Genomic DNA, 13,055 nt, shown 5'->3' on the forward strand with positions numbered 1-13,055 from the left:
TAACTGACTGAGCCACCCAGGTGCTCCAAAACTTTTTTTTCTTGAGCATCTTTATTGAGGTATATTTTAAACATCATAAAATTCACACTATTCAAGTGTACAATTCAATAATTTTGGTAAATGTACAAGTAGTATCACTATAAAACAGCTTTAGAAAAATTTCCTCACACTAATATGATTCCTCATGCTCATTTATAGGTAATTATCATCCCCACTCCAGACCCAAGCAACCATTAGTCTACTTTCTGGTGTATAAAATTTTTGGCAAGACCATTTCCTTGACCTTGAGTTTATTCAACACTAAAGTAGGGTTAGTGATATGGTACTATGAAAAGCAAAGTAAATAATATTTGATATGATGAAAGCACAAAAAATATTTTAGAAGTTAGTAGTAACATTAATATATTCATTGGCATCTTTCCCAATAGAACACAGGAAATTATAAGAAATGGAGATCACATGCCTATATTGGCATTAAGGTCAAGGCCAGAGTTCAAATTCAAATCAATCCGTTCTTATGCTACACTTTACCAACTAAAGCCAAATGGACTGTGAGATCTTTTCATATTTCCCAGCTTCTGCTTCACCCCCAGTGTGTTCCAAATGCTATCTTTGACATTAGGCCTCAGGAAGTGATGAATCAGTTGAATCCTCATCTTTTGGCCTGAGAACACCTGTTAATGGAGCCAATTAAGGCAAAGGATGACAGAGATTTGGAGGGGATGCTGACACTTGTCCAGAAGGAGCTGTGCTGAGACTGCCCATTGAAGTCCTAAATAAACCACCAAACAGCTGTCGAAGGGTAAGGATTTTGAAGGTCTTGGCCCAAGCCAGACTTTAGTAAACAGTAATGAAGTCAATGCCTTTGGATCCTGTGGTTGAAGAAATGTGTCTTCCTGGATATGGAGACATCAAAGCAAAGGATTGCTATTGTCATCTTGCATCTGAGAAGAATCTACTAAAAATATCTATTATCTCCATTCAAAACACCTCTGCATTCCACAGTGAGTCAGGTGAGAGGGATGAGAGGAGTCTGTAGTCGATGTGCTCATTTCAGCCAGAATAACTAATAACATGTTTGGAATCCAGTAGCACTTCACTGCTTTGGAAGTAGGACTGGGGGCACCTTGAATTTTTTCTCCACATTGATTAATTGGAGCCAACTCAAGGTATGTACAAGTTTCCAAGTTTTCAACATTAATCACATAAATGAAGTGAAAATAATTAGTTCATGGTGACTTTCTGACTTATAATAATAAGCCCCAACTTAAATATACTTAGTCCAGACAGCTAAATATAACACGGAAAAAAAGGAAACAAACAATTCAAAACCTCCAGGCATTTTGTGTGTGTGTGTGTGTAGCTCTCCTAGTAATTAACAGAGGGGTCTGTTTAATTGGCACACTTGATTAAATGACAAAAGTGGAGTGCCACCTAAAACATTTTATTCAGTAGTAACACACAAGGCAGAGAAACTTTGGAAGGGGAATTAATAAGGAAAAGTGAGGCTTCAAAAATACTTGGCAACACTATTTCTATTTCCTAAATTTTGTGATCACTCACCTTAAATTTAAATATTATCTCTTCCTTTTTTGTTGTTATTAGGTTTCCCTGATTTGAAATATTATCAAGCTGTCAAGTTTTACCTCACACCCCCTGTTGCCAACACCACTACCACCGAATGAACTTGCATTAGAAAAACAATACTGTCATGACTTCTTTTGGTTAATTGTAAATATTTAATTTCACCACTGATACTGATTTGCATTATAAATTTAAGTTTAAAGAATTTTACATAGTAAATGCTATTAAAAAAAAAAAACTAACTCTAGTTACTTGAGCTTTTTAAGAAGTTATTTCCAAAAAATAGAATGTCCTTCTAGTTGCATGTGTGCTTATGAAAAGGGAGTTAGTTTGTTTGCTTTAGAAATGTGAGGAAAGAGAGCTCAAACCAAGAACACACAACACAGGTAAGTCCACTTAAATGAAGACAATCAAGCCTCACCAAGGAATCCCAAAGAGAATGTTCATAGTTGTATCAGGAGTTCTGTCTGTCATGTAAAATGAGTAACTGACTTCACTACCCTAAATTTGCTCAAATGCAAACAAAAAGGACTGGTCCTTAAACAATCAATATCAATTTTGAAATTGTTTCATCTTAAGACACCTCTCTACTCAAACACAGCAAACAATAAATCCATGCCAGCCTGTTTTGCTCAGTCAACAGAGGGTTGACTTTGATCTCATCCTTGAGATCAGGTATATCAGTGTATATTTAATGGGTCACAAGTATATTCCCATGTCTCAGTTCTCTCTCTCTTCTCCCTATGCAGTAAGACATTGTCTGTTCTCATGGTCATAGTCAACCTGTCTGTTTGCCATTTATGGTAAGATTCCTCAGGTTAGAGTTTGCACCGAGGCGTAGTCTTGTATCTCAAACTGCCACCTACACATTTTCAGTGTCAGTAAACATTAATGTGTCTGGTATCAAACTTACCACAATTCCTTTTAAAGTAGCTCTTTCTCCAAATAGCCAGGCTTTTACAGCACTTCCAAGGGAGCAGTACCTTTTGTCCCTTGAATTCCTTCTCACTTTCTTCTTCCCTTGTCACTGCACTTCTGTCTCATCTGGTTTTCTGAAATGGCCTCTTATAATAAGGCTCCTTGTCTCCAGGCCACTTCTCTGCTTCCATATTGTCACTAGGCTAATTTTCCTTTAATGTGCTATGTTCATTTACTTGTTTTTTTATTCATTTATTTATTCACTGATTTCATCGCTCCTTTGTTGAGTATCAATTATGTGCCAGATTTTATGATGCAAGCTAGTTCATTGAGATCATTTCTAATTAAAGTCATTTATTGGTTATTTAAAATTTTATAGTTGATCTCCACCAGCAATTTTCACCTTTTTAGCTGATAATTTCTCACATCTCCCCTCCATGGAAAGAGTGTTCTAACCATGTCCCTCCTTAGCAAGGTTTAAATCAGCAACTTTTCCTATCCAAATAATCTGGCTTGTATTATCTCCAGAACAATGTGCATTACATTTTTTCACGTTCCCATTATCCCATTCTTTCATTACCCCTGAACAAGTTTTATCTTCTCTCCCTTCTTTAGCCACTCAAGAATCATTTATATTATCTTTTTCCGATCTCCTTGTAGTTTCTGTCATCCACTTTTGCCAGTTAAAGTTGTACATCTTTTCATTATTAGTAAGGTAAACTGTAGTACAAATTATAATTTCTGGGGGCCAGAAAATACATGTTTCATCCCGTGTTCTCTTCTGCAGCGTAAACACATCATGTGCCTTCCTCAGTATTACATACAGGAGACATGCTTCCTCCGTGCATTTGCTCTCTTTTCCATCTCTCTGTTCGGTCCCTATCATTTTCATCAAAGTGCGCCACCTCCATCCCCTGACTGTGAGTGGTTCCTCAGACATTTTAAAGACTGTGCCCAAGAATTTTTTTTTTTTAATTTGCAAACTACTGCTCAAGATTTTCCCCAGAGTCACTAGATAATCACCCATTTCCTTAATTCCCTCTCCCTGAGGTGTTCTTGGCCTGTGTGTGTGTGTGTGTGTGTAAGTTTTTAAAATGTATTATCATTCTGTCAGTGATAGCTCTCTGCTTGCACCTGTCACACTACGCTGGTGGTTTGGTGACGATGAGTAAGTTAGACTTGAGCAGTTGCATAAAGAAGCTGACTGTGATGGTAACACGCAACCAGCGAAGGAATCTGAGGAGCTGTGGACCGGGACAGCAGCACTGGACTAGAATTCAGTTCCTCTTGTATCCTTTAGCTGTCCTTTAGTGTGTCCTCTGGTGCCTCCCGAATTCCATGATCCACCTTGCCTTCTCTTTGCCACCTCTTTCCTGTTCCTCCATTCTCCAGTATGCTGGCTCACACCATCTATTTGTCTTAATGGTTTTCTTTGTTTAATTCTACCTTCCCTTAGCATTTGAGAAAAACAAAACTACCATGCAGATCCACACTGGAGACATAAAAAAGAAAATAACTTGAGGAATGAGGACAAGTAAGGAGAATTAAATCTGAAGAAAAGTGAAGTTAATTTTCATTTCACTATCCCGAATCCCTGAAAGGGATTGTTTTACCCAGAGAATTGTTTTCTGATATCAGGCACTTACCTCAAGCCATTCACATCTCTATTACAATGTTCCCTGACTGGTTAATTGTTACTTGTCATTGAGCCAAAACAAGGAGAAGGCAAAATAACCTGGGAAACTGCTTCCAATAGAAACCTTAAACAAAACAAAGGGAAAAATCCAAATGTTAGGCATTAAATCTAAAAAAGCATCTGTCAAGCAATGCTAGAGTTGTGCCCCATTTTATCTATTTATCACTTAATATTCCCATTTGTGTACTTTGCCCTTTTTCCCCTGTTAGTTACATTCACATTTTACTCCAAAATAGTGTTTTCAGTCTAAGCTCTCCCACCCTCAGAAACAAAATGATAATTGAAATAACATAATAAATGCATTGTCTTTTCCATTTTTCCATCTTAAATTTTTTCCTTGCATTCCAGACATTAAGGAGGCAAATTACATTTTTGCATATTATTTCAAAACAAGAGCAATCACAATAACCATTTATTTCTCAGCATTTTCGTTTCATTTTTAATGAACTTTCCCTGAGGACATTCTCACAATTGAGTATTTATTTATTATAAGCAACAAAAGAAATCTTGATTGTTCCAGCTGTGACAGAAAAACTTACTTTGATAAGCATACAGTAGATGAAACAAGTAATAATAATAATGATGAGCATTTCAATACTCTGGAATGTAAAGAAACAAAAAGAAACGAAGAGGCATTGGGTTAAGATATTCTCTTTTCCACCTTTCTGTGGAATATTTTAGTTCTCTTTTAGTTCTGTTCCCCAGGATCAAATGAAACTTCTGTTTTAAAATACCAAAGCTCCATAAATTACTTTTGTTTTGTTTTGTTTTACAAAATGGTAAAAATACCATAACAACAGCTTTGAAAAGCAAAGTTCTATCACTTGAATATTTAATAGTAGTAGTAACATTTGTAGCAGGTAAATCATCTTTTTCACAGACCCATTTTAGTTTATAAAACTGTTCACCTACTTCTGTATAGCTATGTAGTATTCATCCTTCCATTGTTCCTTTTCCCATTTATTATCCTTCATTTCGTGCTTTTGAGGGACAAAGATTTGTCATTGTTTAAGTCTCTAAAAATAAACTCAGTTACTTTATTCCTCATTTACATTACTGATTAATGCCTTGGGGTCGAGTAATAACAACTGGGAACTATTCATTATATCAATTCTGCTAGTTTCCAGAAAGGTAAGCAATAGTGTAGTTGGCTACTGTGCATGATAATTACTAAATATAAAAGTACCGAATGGAGGGAAAATAATACTTTCCCACATCCTTGGACTCCTGGAAATATACACAACATAAAAATGGCCTATCCTCCTCTGTTGGTTTAGTGTGTGTGTGTGTGTGTGTGTGTGTGTGTGTGTGTGGAAAAGAAGTCAAAATTCCATCTGAAAGTCATTCATCTCTATGAAAATATATATTAGATTTTGCATTACTCTTAATGATTTTCTTCACTTTTAATTCTCCTTCACCTTGTAGAAGAAACCTCAGTTAGCATTTTTTTAACAAGAACACAACTATAGAAAAGCCTCCATAAGTGCTCTCTGGATAAGGGAGAGAATAATTAACCAACTTCCTAACTTACTAAGTACAGAAAGTACAGACAAGCATTGGCAGTTCTGTTCTTCTTTTAAGGAAAGTAGAGAAACTGGATTGTAGTAGAGATAACAGAAGTTTAATTCATCATTGCGGAAGGATAAGGTATTTTAAAACATAGCTTCATTTTGTGGGATTATGTGTAATGGAGATCTTGGTGTATGATATAATTTAAGTTTGAAAGCCATCAGGTCTTCTTTAACTAAGGAAATAAGGAATCATTTAAAAAATCATTTACAGGTCAATTGAAGAGCTCAATGTGAAAGACAAAATCATAACATTCTTAAAAGATGATATAGAGACTACCTCTCAGAGCTCATCAAAAAAAAAAAAAAAGAAAGATTTTCTTAGACCCAAAAAGATACATCAAGGAAAAGATAAAGTTAGCTACATTACAATAAAGAACTTGCATTTAAAAACAACAAAAGACACCATAAAGCCATTTAAAAACAACAAAAGACACCATAAAGAGGTAAATAAATGGGCTTCCAACTGGGAGAAGGTATTTGTAATACACAAAACTGACCACATATGACTAGTCAAATATATGAAGAACTCCTAGAAAACAACTCAATGGAAATTCTCAGTGTGTCTTGGACAGGCACTTCATAGAAGAAACCTAAAAGGCAAAAACCACATAAATATGCTGTAAACCCACCAGAATGGCTAAAAGAAGTCTTGCAGTTGAATTGATGGACTTATCATCAACATCTAGTGTTTCCCTAGATATTGGCTCACATGAGGGTGACCAGAGAAAAATGCAGAGATATTCAGAACAGGAACATTTTTAATAATGGCAAAAGCTGGGAACAATCCATGTGCACAACTGTATAGTAAAATATATTTGCAGTTGTCAACATAATCTAAAAAAACACAATATTGGACAAAGAAGCATGTTCTGCAAGAATATATATTGTATAATTAAAGTGGTATCAAGTTCAAAAAGAGGTCAAATGGAACAATACATCATTTCAGGATACAAACAAAGATGAAAACACTGAAGAGAAGGATAGACTTATCAACAAAAAAGTCAGCCCAGCATGTTCTCTCCTGAGGAAGGAGCAGGATATAATCAGAGAAGGGTATAAGAGTAGCAATTAAGCTACTCATAATATTCTGTTTCTAAATGAGTTGTAAGTGCACAAGGATTTTCTTTGATTATTACTTTTAAAATGGCACACATATATTTTATTTACTCCTCTGGAAGCATAACTAATGAAAGCAAAACCAAAAATGAATAGAATTATTAGGTGAAACAGGCAGTGCCTATGGAATAGCTGAACCGAAGTCTCAAAGACTTCCATGTAACAGTCCTTAATAGTCAGTCACTATTTTTCTCAGCAAGAAATGGTTAGAGAGATACTCACAAATATAACCTACTGTGGTTGTGGTAGCCATTTCAGCTACTGTCATGCTGCCCAGATACACTTGGATCACTTTTTCCATTTCTGTGAGCCTTTAGCTCCCCTCTCCCATTGCTTTGTTTCCAGTGGCTCACACCAGTGATGCCACTTGCAAGGCTCCCTCTTGATGTGAGGGAGCCATTTTACTGAAAGTAGGAAGTGTCCCCATCTCCAAAGCCTTAGCTAATGACTGACTGGTACTGGGTTATAGAAGGTCAGCTCCCCTGCCTTCACTCAGGATACACCATGAAGCTTATTTTAAACTCTGGAGAGCCCTATGAGATCAGGCTGTGGATGAGGTTTGATCACTACTGGGCTTCTTACCATTCCCTCACCTCAGTCTCTCAGCGAGCCCTGTACACTAACAAGATGCATAGGAAAGTCATTCAGATCTTCTGATTCAATCTTCCCCTTCTTAGAGAGACATAGGACCTAGTAAAATTAGTAAGAATGGAAAAAAGAAAATCCTTCTGGGTTTGCATTGACACTAATATTTACTCACTTTGAATATTTCTCAAATATAATAAGAAAATTGTATTAGCTTGCTAGGGCTACCATAACAGTTCCACAGGCTGAGTGGCTTAAATAACGGATATTTATTGTCTCACTGGAAATCCAAAATAAGATGTCAGACAGGATCCTTTTGAAGGCTGTGAGGGAAGGAGCCCGTCTAGGCCCTTCTTCTTGGCCTATATATGGCTCTCTTCTCCTCATGTCTCTTCACAATGTCTCTGTGTCCGTATTTCCCCTTTTTATAAGGCCACCAGTCATGTTGCATTAGGGCCTACCCTAATGACCTCATTTTAACTGGATTTCCTCTGCAAAGATCCTATTCAAATTAAGATCACATTCTGAGGTGCTAAGAGTTAGAACCTCAAAATATGAATTTTGGGGGGACACATTTCAACCTGGTTATAACAAACATTACTATGAACTACAAATATAATATTTTAAAGTTAATTCAGTTTTCTGAGTTATTTCATTTTTTTGTTTTTAGTTACATGCCTAAGGCTGAGTTCAGGGAGGTTTAGTGGCATAACTGTTTAAAAGAGAGAGCAAGTGCTAGGGCAGATGTTAAACACTGACACTTGATGAGTGACTAAGATCAGCAATCTCCTTGCCACTCAAAATTGAAAGAAGGTTACATATTTTTAATGAATCCAAGAATTTCTGTCCTGGGACAATTTACTCTGCCCTCAGTGGAAAACTTTTAGAAAGAGGATGGATCTTTTTAACTAGAAATTTTGTTTATAGTCATTACCAGCTGGTGCTTCCTTGTCACCTTCCTACTTTTTATACTTAATAGAAATGATTCTCACCCTATCCCACCACTAGCACTATTCTCCTACTCCATATGAGGATGTAGTAAACCTCCATGAATAGCCATGAATGGTGAAAGAAAAACTTTTTATTACATATATGAAACTGGTTGTCTATTATTGTTTCTAGGGCAGGTGTATGACATAGTGGAGAAGGTGACATCGCTCACGCTAAGCCCACCCTGATTATCACCTTTCATAAAATTATGTCTCAACGCATTTTGTCACTTACTTTTGTTTTTGTTTAAAATTAAGAAGACTTGGGATGCCTGGGTGGCTCAGTCTGTTAAGCATCTGTCTTTGGCTCAGGTCATGATCCCAGAGTCTTGGGATCGAGCCCCGTATTGGACTCTCTGCTCAGTGGGGAGCCTGCTTCTCCCTCTTGCTCCCCGCTGTTGTGCTCTTTTTCTCTCTGACAAATAAATAAATAAAATCTTTAAAAAAATTAAGAAGCCTTAACTTTTTAATACCTATTTATTCGTATATGTAGATTTTTTTTCTTGTGAAACTTCAGAATTACAGGTTAAAATTCCCTATCCATGGGACCATGGCTCTCTTTCTACCTTACTTTGTTCATCTACAAATTGAAGGGAAGATATTTGGTAATATTCCCGTCACAAGCTCTCAAAACTCATAATTCTGTTCCCAGAGGAGTGATATTTACCATATGCCTTCTGCAGTCAGGGGCAATAGGTACCCATTTTGCTATTACAATGCCTGAAAAGAAGAAAAGAAACACCTGGGCACCACTATTATTTATATGTCTATAACCTTGTTCTGCTTTCTCCTCTGACTTCTGGCAAAAGGAAACCAGGGGTGACTAGCTGGGACACAGAGGCTTTTAAAAATCAACTGTGAGTGAATGGTCAGTTATTGGGATGGCTTCCATGCAGTTATTCTAGGAGGAGGGGGTATTGACTAAATGACCTTTTGAGGATGATTCCAAGTGTATGACTCAATAATAACACTTATCAACCTGTTCTAGTTGTCAGGCGAAATGGGAGTGGGACGGGCAGTCTATTATTAGCCACAGGCTTCTGATTAATCTTTTAAGCTAAGGGAGCTTGTGTCTCAGCCAAGATGTGAAGCTGTCTCCTGAGGTGAGGCCATTAACATGCCAGGAATGAGAGAAGGTTATCATTAAGGAGGCATTAGACCCTTATGACCATAGTGAAGTCAAGAATGGCTGGCTGGCTGGCCAGGCAAAGCTGGTTAAGAGCTAACACAAGGTCACTGTAAGCAATGCCAAGCCGTATGTTCGAATTGAGGATAACTACACAGCAACTCTTTTGTCACCCTCTAGAGCATTCTAGTCAGCAAATGAATGAAAAGGTACTTCTTCAAGAGTTACAAGAACTATGAGCGCTACCGTGCATTTCAATATTGTGTGTGTATATGTATACACAAATGTGAGGTCATGTACTTTGCGTGTGTGGGGTGTGTGTGTGTGTGTGTGTGTGTGTATTATCTTTATCTCAAGCCAGAGCTTGACATCTGGCCAATATCCATAAAAGCAAGAGATAATCTCTGGCTTTTAAAAATACATTACCAAAGGAAATCATACATTAGCTTACAAAAAATTATGCCCTTTCTCAAATTATAATCATTCCTATAAAAAAGAGATCAGAACTAAAATTTACAAATGTTCACATGGTTTGGGCATCTTAGATATCCATCATCAAAGTGTTGTCTTCCATCATTCTTATAGAATAATTCATCATTCAGGGGGTAAAGAATGTGATGTCAATTAATCATTCAAAGTAAGAGTATAAAAAGGAGCTTACTGAATTAGTTTAGAAAGATAAATGGATCTGCTAAATGTGGTTTACTTTTCCACTTACGTTTCTTTCCTCTTGACCAACATAGAATTCTACAGCTATTGATACAGAAAGAATGAGTGATCTAGTAATAATAAAATAAGCATTTAAAAATCTTGAATGTTAATGAGTTCTTGGCTTACTTGCATGTGGCTTTGGTCAAGAATCTCAGTTTCCATATATGTAAAATGGGGGTGATAATGACCTTCTACTTAGTTGCTATCAGATTTGCAAATAACAAACAATGCACGTGGAAGTGTTTTGGAATCTAGAATGAGGTGTGAATATTGTTATTGATGTTGTGTTTGTTGTCATTATTGCCCACATGAGTGTCAGTGCTGTATTTGTATGTCCACTGTTCTGTGTCCCAGGTGTAGTAAATGGTTGGCATATAGTAGATATAATGAATACTGAGTTGTGTAATGAGCTAGTGTATCTTGATATAGTTATGTTTGATATATCCCTTTATGTAGCATGAAACTATCAATATAATGTTTATATATGTTAATATAGATATAAATAACATACTCCACACACATATGTGATTTTCAAATTTGAACCCATATAGTTTAATCTTTTTAAAATTTATAATTATTATCTTTATCTCAAGCCAGAGCTTGACATCATGTCAGACATCTATTCATTCATCATTCACTCACCCCACAAATCAAAAGCAGATCTGGGAATTAATGTACCTGAGTTCACGTCCTCACTCAGTCACTTATCCTCTGTAAATGCCTATTTTTCTTATCTCTAACAAGAATAGTAGAAACCAGTATTAAAACACTCCAGTTGTTCTTTACATACAGTAAGTTTAGCTGTAGGATTTGACTTACCAAGTTTTGTTTACAATGCAGAGATGGAGAGCACCAAGTCACACTGGTGCCTTGATATGGCATCTCAAACCATTTAGTCTCCTGCCTCAGAGGGACATAGTCTTCCAAACACAAACTCACAACCCAGTTGGATTAAATGCAGTCTTCCTATGCAAAGAGATTAGAGCTAAAATTTACAAATGTATACATGATTTGGATATCTTAGATATCCATAAAAGTCTCATTCTTCATCATTCATAAAATAATTCCTAATTTAGGGAGTAAAGAATCTGATTTCAAAGAACCATTCAAAGTCCTCCCATCTCTTTGATTTAAATGACCTCAGTCCCTCTCTCTGTCACCTGCCCCACCATGGCAATAATTTCTTCAACTCTTCGTAAGACTTGGGTTCAATGGGAGTACCATTAGAGGGAGAATTTGGAGGAGGAGGAAAAAACACAGAAGTAGGACCCTGGGAGCTTTGATCACCACGTGATTTGCCTTTTTACGTGAACTAACCTGCCAAACTACAGAGAGCTGCTTCAACAATTTCAAGGTCTAGATTAATTCACCCTTAGTCTCTGCCCCTGTGATGGAAAAATCACTGTTTCTGCAAGTGACTTCAACAGAAAAACAGGAAAGGAATGGAAAGACAAAAGAATTTAAAAACTACTCTGACACTGCAAGGTTGTTACATTCAGAGAACAAACTTTAGCTAGTGTGTACAAGGAGTTGCATTTATCATTTTGCTCTTTTTATTTCTAATACTTATTCACTTTACTTACCCTCAGTACAAATACATATTAAAAATTTACAAGTGTATGCACTAAAATTTATTAGTAGTATACATTAATAAATATTAAGAATCAAGATAAATTATAAGCATTCCTATGCATTCTGATTCATGTACCTTAAAATATAAACATATACATGGATATATAAAAATATTATAGCTTGCATGAATCAAAATGACCCAGGATTTGCCAATTTATCTTATTATTTAATATTCATTAATACATACTTCATTCCTATAAATGCTGGGAGCTCGCTGATTGTTGTATCTTTGGAGGGCACTGGAGTCAGTTCCATAACCAGAAAGCAAAAAGTGTGACATTTATTCATTGGACTCTGAAATGGATCTGTAGCATTAGGGAATGAAATAAAGCCATGGTGCCCAGAGGTGTAAAAAACAAAAACTGAACAGCAGACACAGTGGCTTAGGATGATGGTGCCAACTTTTTTTCATTACCTTAGATCTGGCATCAAGGTTAAGTAAACCTTCTTTTTAAACTCTTGACCTCCATTCAGTGACTTCTTTCTATTCTAAGCCTCAAGCACTCTGTTTTGTCTGTTTTCTCCTGTAAACGGAAATTGATCTGATAAATGTATTCACACTTATTTAATGTGATATTTACTTCAGTATAATTTGCATTCTAATGAAGAGAGTGGGGAGAAGGCAACACTTAACAGAGATAAATGAAACATTAATAGCAGGACTGGCAGGCCCAAAGTAGAGATGTTTTCAGGCTGGGAGGCCACCATGATAATAACAATCAGCTCATACTGAGTGGAATACCAGTGCAGGGCCCAGGCAGAGGCCTTCCTGGAGGAAGGGGCATCTCCTCTCCACGGTTTTCCTGGTACATATGTGGGTGTATGAGAAAACCCTTCTGTTTCTAGTAGACATGGAGATTGAAAGTTAGATGAGGACTAGTTAAGATGCTTAATCTGGGGAAAGCACAGAATTCCTCACGATCCTGCCTTTATGCTTACAAATATAGTAGCACTCAATGAGGGTTTTTGCTACCTGGACAAGCTGGAGTTAATCCATGAATCAAATCAAGTTAGACCCGCTGGACTGACTGCCAGTCCTTATTTCTTTACTCTCATTCCTTACGTTTTTGTTCTCCCGGGCCCTGATTTTTGCATTTTTTGAGCTTACTCAATAATATGACATCACA

General features: G+C 36.6%; 1 long non-coding RNA gene across 1 annotated transcript in view; it reads left to right on the top strand.

Moving 5' to 3' along the window:
* LOC115937077 (uncharacterized) overlaps nt 1-13,055 on the top strand; it is a 438,465-nt gene that overhangs the window by 266,328 nt on the left and 159,082 nt on the right. The window lies entirely within an intron of this gene.

Source organism: Leptonychotes weddellii, chromosome 13 (assembly GCF_054177405.1).
Source record: "Leptonychotes weddellii isolate Sample4059 chromosome 13, ASM5417740v2, whole genome shotgun sequence".
NCBI lineage: Eukaryota > Metazoa > Chordata > Mammalia > Carnivora > Phocidae > Leptonychotes > Leptonychotes weddellii.